Source organism: Meles meles, chromosome 8 (genome assembly GCF_922984935.1).
Source record: "Meles meles chromosome 8, mMelMel3.1 paternal haplotype, whole genome shotgun sequence".
Taxonomy (NCBI): Eukaryota; Metazoa; Chordata; class Mammalia; order Carnivora; family Mustelidae; genus Meles; species Meles meles.
The window spans coordinates 17,894,454-17,905,606 of record NC_060073.1 but is presented as its reverse complement, the minus strand read 5'-3'; the positions used below and the strand labels follow the sequence as shown (position 1 = coordinate 17,905,606).

The following is an 11,153-nucleotide window of genomic DNA, read 5'->3' as shown; positions in this document are numbered from 1 at the left end:
AAATAATCATGAACATTTGGTTAGTGTTTCACATATATTCTCATGCTGGTACTTCTTTTGATGCTCATGAAAGCATTGTGAGGCAGGGTATATAACTCTTGGAGAGGCTGCAGAAGCTGATGGTTAGTAGCTTGTGCTATGAATTTGCTCACAGACTCACCCAAAGTGCACAAGCTCTCCAAGCATTATCCACAGCATCAGAGAATCAAGATAATACCATTCCAAGTTTCATAAGTCTTTTGTGGGACATAAAAGAGGAAATCATGAAGCTCTTAGCACAGTACCCTCAAATAATAACTCCACAACACATAGTAACTTTAACCGCTATTACATTGTTTTATTTTTGCAGGATTGAAGATTATATTAAGTCAGTAAGTATCATAAGTGGGACAGAGAATGAAGTCTACTTGCTCTGAACCCATGGCCTCTCACTGTAGTAGAGAGAACAAGGTGTGTGTTCTGGTAGTAAGAAATGGACTTGATGGCTGTGAAGGAGACATACAAAAAAATGTGAGGTGATTTCTATGGGCAAAGTCTTGAATGTCTGATTGAGGTATGTATTAGTGGCCTGTAAGAACTGTGATGAATTTATAGATTTTAGACAGAATGAGAATTATTATCTATCATAATGTATTATGCTTTTTAATACCTTAAGTCCTAAGATGACTCAATGAACATATATTTGGAAGTGCAAAAATTTCATGCAGGTATTTCTGAACTGCTGTCTTTGAGAGGGACTGAGTCCCTTAGTTGGCTTCTTTGAACCCCTAACATACCAGTCATCTACCATAAATGCCTCTTTTCCAGATGAGGAAATGGTGGCCCAGAGGGCTGGACAACATCACAACACATTCTAGGAGTTAGAGGAATAATTTGAAATAAAACCCAGCTCTCCTGATTCTGAGATTAAGTTACTTCTACTTTATTAGAGTTACTAAAACATTATTGAAGTTCTTGGGCTATAGATTGGGGTTAGCCCATATTGTAGACTGCAAACAGTGTCCCAGAAGTTGTGTACCTTGTTTAGGAAAAGGGATATGAAGAGCGTGTCTTTGGGTTTTAGTGGAGCCTAATAGAACCTTATTTTATATTCCCATTTAAAGTAGTGGTCTCTAATGTGTTCCCACCGAAGGGCAGACAGCCTCTGCCTAAGTATCCAAAGCCAGAAGAAGTTTGAAACTGGAGTGGTACTTTCCCTGTATCATTTGGGATCAATTAATTTGGAGCTGTTATGAGATTATACTGTTAGCAGCTGGTTACTGTATTAGTGACTGAAGAAAAAAGCAGCTCAGGACGGTCTGAGACACAGTGCAAAAATTGTCCAACACACTTAGTGATTACTAATTAAAAACAATATTCTTATGCAGATTTTCTATCTCAGAGTGGTGTGCTTATATCAGCCCATAGTAAATAAAGAATCCAAACAATGTGACTGAATTCATTCCTTTGGGCATTACAGAGAACCCGAGCTACGGAAAATACTCTCTGCTGTGTTTCTAACCATGTATTTGTCCACAGTGTTGGGAAACCTACTCATTGTGGTAACCGTGATCACAAGTCAGAGTCTGAGATCACCTGTGTATTTCTTCCTTACTTGCTTCTCCCTCATGGATGCCACCTACTCTTCTGTCATTGTCCCAAAGATGATTGTGGACTCTCTCTCCAAGACCACTACCACAAGTGATGTCTTTCCCTGGGCACTCCCCTTAGTTATTCTCTGCTTCTTCATTCCTGGATTCATTTTACATGTCCTCATTTTGCCTCATGTCAAAAAAGAAGAAAAAGCCCATGGCAGCTTAATAACTGGTTGTTAGTAAAAAATTTAGGATTGTAATGTTTCTTTTTTAATTATAGAATTACAGAACTGGAAGGATATTAATGATATTCGTAGCCTCAAATGTTTGTACTCTGGGAATTTTTCTAGTGTCAAAAGTAGGTCCAAAGCTCCATCTTCTATTACATAGGTAATAGCTGTTTTTACCATTTGTGTTGAAATTATTACCTGTCAGTCTGAGTACAAATTTCTTCTCTTATCTCTTGTATGGTTCCCCAAGTTTATTCACATTAAATAGCTTTCTCATTAATCATATTACTTAGGAGTTCAGTGCCTGTATTCTTTTAAAATTTTTTTTAACAATTTTTTTTTAGATTATTTATTTATTTGACAGAGAGAGAGAGCGAGAGAGATCACATTTAGGCGAGAGGCAGCAGAGAGAGAGGAGGAATCAGGTTCCCTGGGGAGCAGACCCTTGGATCATGACCTGAGCCAAAGGCAGAGGCTTTAATCCACTGAGCCACCCAGGAACCCCCAGTTCCTGACTTATTAACTGTAACATCTGAAACAAATTTTGATCTTACTCCCTTTTTATAGGAACTTGCTGTTACTAATGTTAGCTTATAAGTCATATGATTCTCTCTGTATTAGAATTGAACATTTCAATACTAGTCATGATACAAATGCATAGCAAAATAGAGTAAAATTGTGTCTTAGTTTGGAGAAGAGTATCTTCTTAAAAAGCTATTGCAAGCATGAAATTAATGGAAAAACATCAGATGAACTTGATTCCTATTTCACTGAGAAAAATTAAGCCATCAGAAGAACATTTCCACAGAGTCATGACTATAAATCCACTAGCATCTATTCAAATATATACCACCTTCCTACCTTCTCCAATAAACACATAACATTGCTCCTATCCAAAGGCAACGAGTCTCTTTACAATCTGTGTTCTGAGCCTCACCTCCCTATCACTTACATAAAGGCATCTCTTATTTCACCTATATTTCTCTTACTAATGGATCATTTGCTTCACCAAAGAAGTAGTCTGTCATTTCTTTTATTTTTAAAATGAAATCTTCCCTTGGTCTTAATTCCTTTATCAGCTACTACGTTTCATTGCCTCCTCTTTGTAGCAAAATCTAAGAGGTTCTTGAATGCCTGTTTCCCAATTCTTTCTATTCTCTTTAAACCTTTTCCAGGGATACTTCAGTACATAACACTGAAAATGCTCTTTTCAAGGTCACCAGTGACATCTGTGTCCCAAGATTGAGTAGTCTTTCCTCATTTCTTATCTTATGGACTCCATCATTAATCCCAGTCAGAAGACTGAAGAATCTTTCTGTGTTCTAATCGGACAATAAGCAAATACAAAAGTACCTCGTCTTTCCCTGCAATTCTAGAACTCCATCAATAATTCACTCTATCTCACCCTGGGTATTCACCTAGGCAGTGGTCCTTTGGGAAATTTGGCTGACTCTGCCCAGTAAGGCCCTGATTTTGAGACACCATTTTTTTATGATGAATTAATAACACCCCCCCACCAGAATGACAAAGTATATTTTCATTAAAATTGATAAACTGATTCTTAAATTTGTATGTATTTGTAGCTATGTTTAAACATCCTTGGCAATAAACCAGTGTGAGGGACATAGTGTTAGGGAACAGGATCTTCTACAAACCAGAACATACCATAAAGCTCTGCTTTGTAAACATTTTGCTATAGGCCTGTTAATAAAGAACTTTAAAGAGTGGAAGAAATGGCTCAGAGATTAAGCCATCTATCTTTGGAAACTTGGTATAGATTTTGTAAATTAATACATGATGAAGGAGGGATTTTAAATCTGAGGGTAGAATGGTTTATTGGATCAATTCTAGAAAGGCAATTTGCTATTGATCTCCCTCTACTCGATTCCCCTCATTTCATATATTTCTTTGTGCCTGTCTCTGTCTCTGTCCTCTCTCATTTTGTTTAAAGATTTTATTTATTTATTTTACAGAGAGAGATCACAAGTAGATAGAGAGGCAGGCAGAGAGAGAGAGAGAGAGGGAAGCAGGCTCCCTGCCAGGCAGAGAGCCTGATGCGGCACTCGATCACAGGACTCCGAGATCATGACCTGAGCCGAAGGCAGCGGCTTAACCCACTGAGCCACCCAGGCGCCCCTGTCCTCTCTCATTTTTGATCTGTAAAGCTGTTTTTTGAAATTTCACCTAATATTTACACAATATTGGTTATATTATCTGTCTCCTCCATCTTCACACTATTATTTCAGTGTTACAGCTCTCATTTCCTCTAACAGAATCAAATAATTAGTGATGGAGAAAACAGGACATGGAATAAAGTAGAAGATGCCAAGTGTGGTTTGAAGTAGGGTCCAGAGTTCCAGGATTAATTGCTGGAGTTCTGCTGTTGAGTCATGTGTTTAGAAGATCATCTCCTCTAGGACAGTGGTCCTGGTCAGATGGTTCTTCTGGTCAGGGAATCTCTCTAAAATATCAGTGAAAAGATAGTAATACTTGTCCCTTAATACCACAGTTGAATAACAGCTGTCCCTCAATACCACAGGTGAAGGTACTTCTGCATGTTCATTTTTCTGATGAATCACTTCAATTCTGCTTCTTTTTGTCAGATGTGAATAGACATAAAAATAGATAAGGTAGAAGAGTGTGTAGAACAACAGACTCCTGCATATGGACCCTCTCCAAAGGGACATCATGAGCTAAGTCTAAGTTTCACTCAAGCTTCAATCTCAGGGCTACCTAGATTCAGAGGAGCAGATCTGCCATTCCTTCTCTTTAAAAAAAAAAATGGAAAAGAGAAAAATTCCTTTAATGTTTAAAAATTGTGTGCTTTAATTTTAAAGTGGTGGCATATATAGCTTAATTACTGAGGAATAAAAAGTAGATTTTAGATTAGTCTATACATCTTTGCACATTATTCATAAAATGTGTTAATCTTTAACAAGCACCTGTTGCTACTGTACTCTCAACACATTACAGGTCATTGTGGGTTGATGTTATACTTCATCCCAGGACTCAGCTCTTGTATTTAGAAAGCACATGGGCACTTTGTCTTTATGCTGCACAAAGATATTGTATTCCATCCCAGTGCACAGTTCTGTATTCCTGAATATGAAGGGAATGGAAAAGTGTCTTCAAATGGAAACCCAGAAAAATTTGGAAAAGGAGAAAAGAAAAAACTTTAATTGGCTGGAGACATAATAGTTTTGCAAATACTTGATCAATCAAACCACAGGAAACTGTGTCTTAAAAAAACATATGATGGGAAATAGCCAAATCCTGAGGAGAACAGAGAAGCAGTTCCACAGGGTCATGACCTTTCAGGGAAATGTCTTTAAATTGCAGTTGGAAATCAAAGAGGAAACTTTTGCTTCTTTACTTTCTTCCTGGAGATCATGTTGAAGATTCATATGTAGTGGGGAACATTCTCTACCTTGTCAGCCAGAGTTACTCTTCCTCTCTCTTAAATGTACAAGTAAGACTTGGAAACACGCTTCACATGTTGGGTAGCCATTGAAGAGGGTTTTTTCTGAGCAGTAAATTGCTATCACCAGATTTTCAAGAAACTGACAAATGGTGAGATTTATAATGCACATTTTTGCATTTTCAGAGAGGCTTTTAAAGTGTGAGGTGTATTTAAAAGAATGTTGTTGTTGTCCATCTATCATGTTTAATGCAAGCATGAGTCTATCACTTAGCTGTGTACCCTTGGGCCAACTTCATAACTTTTTGCACCTTAAATCATTTTTAATGTAGATTATATATGAAAAATCTCAAAGGATTTGGAAACAAAATAATTCACATGGTGTTCACAGGATAGCACTTGACACAATAATATGTGATCAATAAATAGCAGCTGTTAGAATGCAAACATTTTTTAGAGGGTTAGGAGTACCTAATACATCAAAGCTAATGAAATTAGATCTTACTTAGTTTTTCATCTTCATGTTAAATCCAAATGCTAATCAAATGCAACATGTACCTATTTTGGTCCTAGTCATGTAATCCTATTTTTTTATTCTTCCTAATTATATTCTCGTTCATCATTCATCTTCTAATGCTGTCTCTGTCGTGATATTTTAGGTTAAATGGTGAACTTCTTTGTGACTGTAAGGAATACTGGTGTACAAGAAGGTGATTTCAGTGCTGTTTACTATTTACAATATTATTATATATAATACACAATTCTTTTTTTTTTTAAGATTTTATTTATTTATTTGACAGAGAGAGATCACAAGCAGACAGAGAGGCAGGCAGAGAGAGAGAGAGGGAAGCAGGCTCGCCGCTGAGCAGAGAGCCCGATGCGGGACTCGATCCCAGGACTCTGGGATCATGACCTGAGCCGAAGGCAGCGGCTTAACCCACTGAGCCACCCAGGCACCCTATAATACACAATTCTATAGTCCCACAACAAATGCCTAAAAAATGGCACAGGGAAGGACCTTAAGAGTAAGCATGTTTCTTATTCAAGCCACAGAGCAGAGGCTTCTGATTTTAAATTATCCACTTAATCTTCTTTAAGTGCATTTGAGGCCAAAAGTAACATTAGATTTCTGTCTCAGAATATTTCAAGAATATTTAAATGGCTGAATCTTTGCATTGAATTTGGTGCTGGTTGTTGGGGTTTGTCTCTCTTAAAGTGAGCTTAATTTCTAAGACAATAGAAGAAAAAAGCTCAGGCATCCCTTTGGAAGGCCACAGGTGGAAAGAGAGAAAGATTTTTATTTTATTTTCTTTCAGTTCTAGAACTTGTATGAATATAAAACATTTAGGGAAATCAGCAGAGCAATATTGAAAAAAAGAGAAAGGTGAACTAAAGAGCACATATTTCCCCAATTGTAGGAAATAGGATATGCTTACTTAGACAAAGAATAAATCTTTTTATTGCTGAAGTAAATAATGATCCTGATTAAAAAATACAGTGGATTTTAGGAAGAATAATTAAGAATGGAGTTTAAATATATTCTTTTAATTTGTAATAACTATATATATATTTAAAATACATTCATATGTGACTGATATGTACTAATAAGTGCACAAAATTTCAAATTTAGCCTGCAATATGACTACAGAATATTACTTATAATGGTGACCATACTATTAATTCCTCATATAGTTTTGCTTGTTTGTTTCTTTTTTCCTTAATGTCCTCTGCCACAGAACTAATGGATACGGATATAAGCAAGATGTCAGAGAGGGAATTCAGGAGAGAATCATAAAGTCAAGAGCTAGGCTTGAATAAAGTATTAGTGACAATATAGAATCTGTAAGGGAAGAAATGAGATCCAATCAGGTCAGATTAAAAAATGCTATGAATGAGTTGCAGTCTAGGGGCATGTGGGTGGCTCAGTGGGTTTAGCCTCTGCCTTTGGCTCAGGTCATGATCTCAGGGTCCTGGGATCATGCCCTGCTGGGGCTCTCTGCTCAGCAGCGTGCCTGCATTCTCCCCCCAACCCCCATCTCTCTGCCTGCCTCTCCTTCTACTTGTGATCTCTCTCTGTCAAATAAATAAACAAAATCTTTAAAAAAAAATGAGTTGCATTCTAAACTGGATACTCTAACAGCCTGGGTAAATGCAACAGAAAGAGAATCAGTGATCTAGAAGGTAAGTTGAGGGAAAAGAAGGAAGTTGAGGAAAACAGAGATAGGCATCTAGAAGCACATGAAAAAAGTGTTGGAGAGATTAATGAAGACATGAAAAGTTCTAATGTCAGAATTTTTGGGATTCTCATATAGTTTTAAAAATATACTTGAGAGTTGAAAAGGGAATTTCTATTATTTCCAGAATGATTGATGTTAGAATTAGTTTTATGTCAAAATGAGGGTGAAGGAAATAGTGGGCAAAGCAGTGAGTGGGGAGGCAAAATTCCCCAGGTCACAGCCCAGGACATGGTCCATAGTCCCGTTTACAGCCATGAGGGTCCCTGAGCAATCTCCAGTGTACCTCCAGTGTATTAAAGAGTACAGCTATTGAGAAAGGATGGACCTTTGAATCTATTGGAGAGTTTGGGCCATGACACAATCTATTTATGGAAAGTTACAATAGTTTAACATTTTTAGTTTAACAAGCTATGTTATGTTATCATGTTAGTTCCACCTACACAAACTAATTATACTGGAAACTAAATAAAATGGTTCTCAGTCCCCTCTCCTTTTTTCTGAACTACTAAGTTGATGGAAAATGATGGTATTGTGGATTTGAAGATTATTAGGGGTGTCTGGGTGGTCCATTGGCTTAAGCATCTGACTGTTGCTTTCAACTCAGAAGGTTGATCTAGTGTCTTGAGATCATGCTCTGCCTTGACTCTGCATTCAGCATGGAGTCTGCTTCAGATTCTCTCTCCCTCTCCCTCTGCCTCTCCTGCTCATACTTCTCTCGAGAATAAATAAATCATCTTAAAAAAATTTAAACTTGATTTTTAATTTTAAATTTCATATAGTTCTGTCTAGATACTTACTGAAAACAAAAGTCTATTATTTTTGTATGTTCACATCCTGATTTTAAGACTATATTAACACATCTGTATAAATGGGCAGAGTTATTATGCATTTGTTGTTTTTCTCTTTTCACATTATAAAAATGCTTCACCATTCATGTCCTCACACTATTAATTATTTTTTCACTGTCAGCATCAGGTGCTATCAATCTGTCATAGTCTGAATTACAGAAGCATCCTCCTATTGATGACCACAAAGATATTTCTAAATTTTCACTATCATAAATTACATGACATCATTTTCCATTATAAAAGTTATACCACCCTATTTCACTTTTTGAATAACCTTTAGGGTGGGAGTTGCTACTATAAGGAACACAAACATGTTTGCCATTCTGGAAATAATGCAAAGGTATTTTCCAAAGGATTGCATAAATGAAGCACTTTCACTGCAATTTTAGAATTAGTATATTTTTAAAAAGCATGATTTGATAAAACACATTTTTACCTTATGGTGGATTAAAGTTTCCAGCTCAATTTGTGTGTGTAGACAGTGCTTAAAAATAATGACAAATTGTTGATAGATTTATCTGTAAGTAATTGGGCATTATCTTCTGATTCTACATTTGTTCTGTGTCCTTCATCAAAGGGCCTCATGCAAACAAGAACAAGGGTATCAGAAGGCTTGAACCTCTACAGGTGGATGGAGAATTGAAAGGCCAGCCTGCTCCGCATTCTTGCAAGAAAAGGAAATTTCTTGTTCCTTCCTGTTGACAAAGTGGGAAAGACTTGGGTGTTAGAATTGAAGTTTCTCTATTAACATCCCAGATGGAGCATCTGTTCTCAACTTTATCTTTTCATGCTGGAGTTTCCTACCAGTAATAAGGATAAGATCTAACATGGACCATTTCCTAGGCACTAGGCCCTGAACTTTTTTTTTTTTTTTGGTATTATTTAACTTAGTCAACATGGCAACGCTCTGATATAGGTATTTTTTTTTTTCCATCTAAATTCCAGTTCTTATTTTAAAATGATGAAAAAACAAAAAAAACAACCAAACAACTCAACACATGGATACTTGTTCTGTGTTTGTATGGAGCTTTCCCATGAATCTTCCTCTTTTATAAGGAATGAATGAACTCATCTTAAAGGCCACGTTCATTTCAGATGTTTAAAGAAATATTTGGAGAGTAGCCATGATTTGCAAGTGCCTCTTAACGTGAATGTTATTCTTCTATTTGCAAATCAGGCAAACTCCTAGCAAGGATTACATGCAAATGCCCTCTGCTCTTATTCTGTGCTCATGGGTGGACATGATGACTCCAGTGTTACGCTCCTTTCCTTAGAACCCTTCACAGTAGTTCACACCAGGAAGCCACTGCTAAGTGAATAGAGGTGGTAACTGAGATAAACTATTTCTCCACAGTTGGGTACCTCTTTTCCCCTTTATTGAAGCTCTGGCTATTTTTTAAAGTATTTAATAATACTTTTTCTCCTCCTCAATTCTTCCTGACCTTCCACTACCACCTTCAACAAATTTGAATTTTGTGTTTGTAGTGACACTAGAAACACAGAAGATAATTTTTCATGTGGACACACCAACTTCTTAATGACTAATGTATCTCTTTAAACTGCCCTGAAACACATTTTTCTTTCTCATAATTGTAGTCTCTACATGCTCCTTCTGGCAGCTTTGAGCTTTCCCTTGGAAATCAAGCAAAACCAAAGCTTTGTAACTTGAGTTTGTCCTCCTGGGGCTTTCAAAAAGTCCTAATGTTCAGAAAACAGTATTTGTTGTATTTTTGTTTAGATACATTGCAACTGTCGGGGGCAACTTGCTAATTGTGATGACCATCAGCAGCAGCCCAGCACTCCTCAGCTCCCCCATGTACTTGGCTTTCCTGTCCTTCCTGGATGCCTGCTTCTCCACTGTCATTGCCCCCAAGGTGATTGTGGACTCCCTCTATGAGAGGAAAACCATCTCCTTTAGAGATTGCATGACCCAGCTCTTTGCCGAACACTTCTTTGCAGGGGTGTAGGTGATTGTCCTCAGCCATGGCCTATGACCACTATGTGGCCATCTGTAAGCCCCTACAGAACACAACTATCATGGACTGGAAACTCTGTGGCATTCTGATAGGTATAGTCTGGATGGGGAGTTTTCTGCCTTCAATGATACAAATTTTCTACTTTCCAGCTGCCCTTCTGTGACCCCAATGTCATTGATCACTTCAAGTGTGATTTGTACCCATTCCTGGAGCTTGTCTGCACTGACACTCACATCTTTGGCCTTGTGGTGGTTGCCAACAGTGGGTCTCTCTGCATCATAATACTCTCTTTTTTGCTTGTCTCCTATGTTGTCATCTTGCTCTCTCTGAGAACCCATAGTTCTGAAGGGCAGCGGAAGTTCTCTCCATCTGTGGATCTCATGTTGCTATTGTGGTTTTCTTCTTTGTCCTCTGCATATTTTTTTTATCTAGGACCTCCATCTGCTTTCAACTTTGACCAAATGGCGGCTATCTTTTACACTATCCTAACTCCTTTGCTCAATCCTTTGATTTACACTTTCAGGAATAGGGAAATGAAAAATACCATAAAGAAGGTATGAAACAGACTAATGATCATTTGTAGTGACCACTGAATGAATGAATGAATGAATGAATGAAATGAATAAATGAAACATTAAAGTTTAAAAAATTGTGAAGAATAAAAGTCACATATTCGAGACAAAAGCTTTGTTTTTTTTGTCCTCTGTAACAGGAGCTTATATATTGAAAAAAAAAAAAGAAAAGAGAAAAAGAAAAACGAAAAGACAAAAAGCCCAGTTATATGGTGCCAGGAAAAATATTTTCACATTTAATTCTGATTTAGTAATTCAGTATTCACAGTGAATTAAAAAGTGTTGCTCATTATGTTTA

The 11,153-nt window shown here is 37.1% G+C and overlaps 1 pseudogene; it reads left to right on the top strand.

The window, feature by feature from the left end:
• Positions 1-9,910: 9,910 nt before the first annotated feature.
• On the top strand, positions 9,911-10,843 carry LOC123948648 (annotated as a pseudogene).
• Positions 10,844-11,153: the final 310 nt, after the last annotated feature.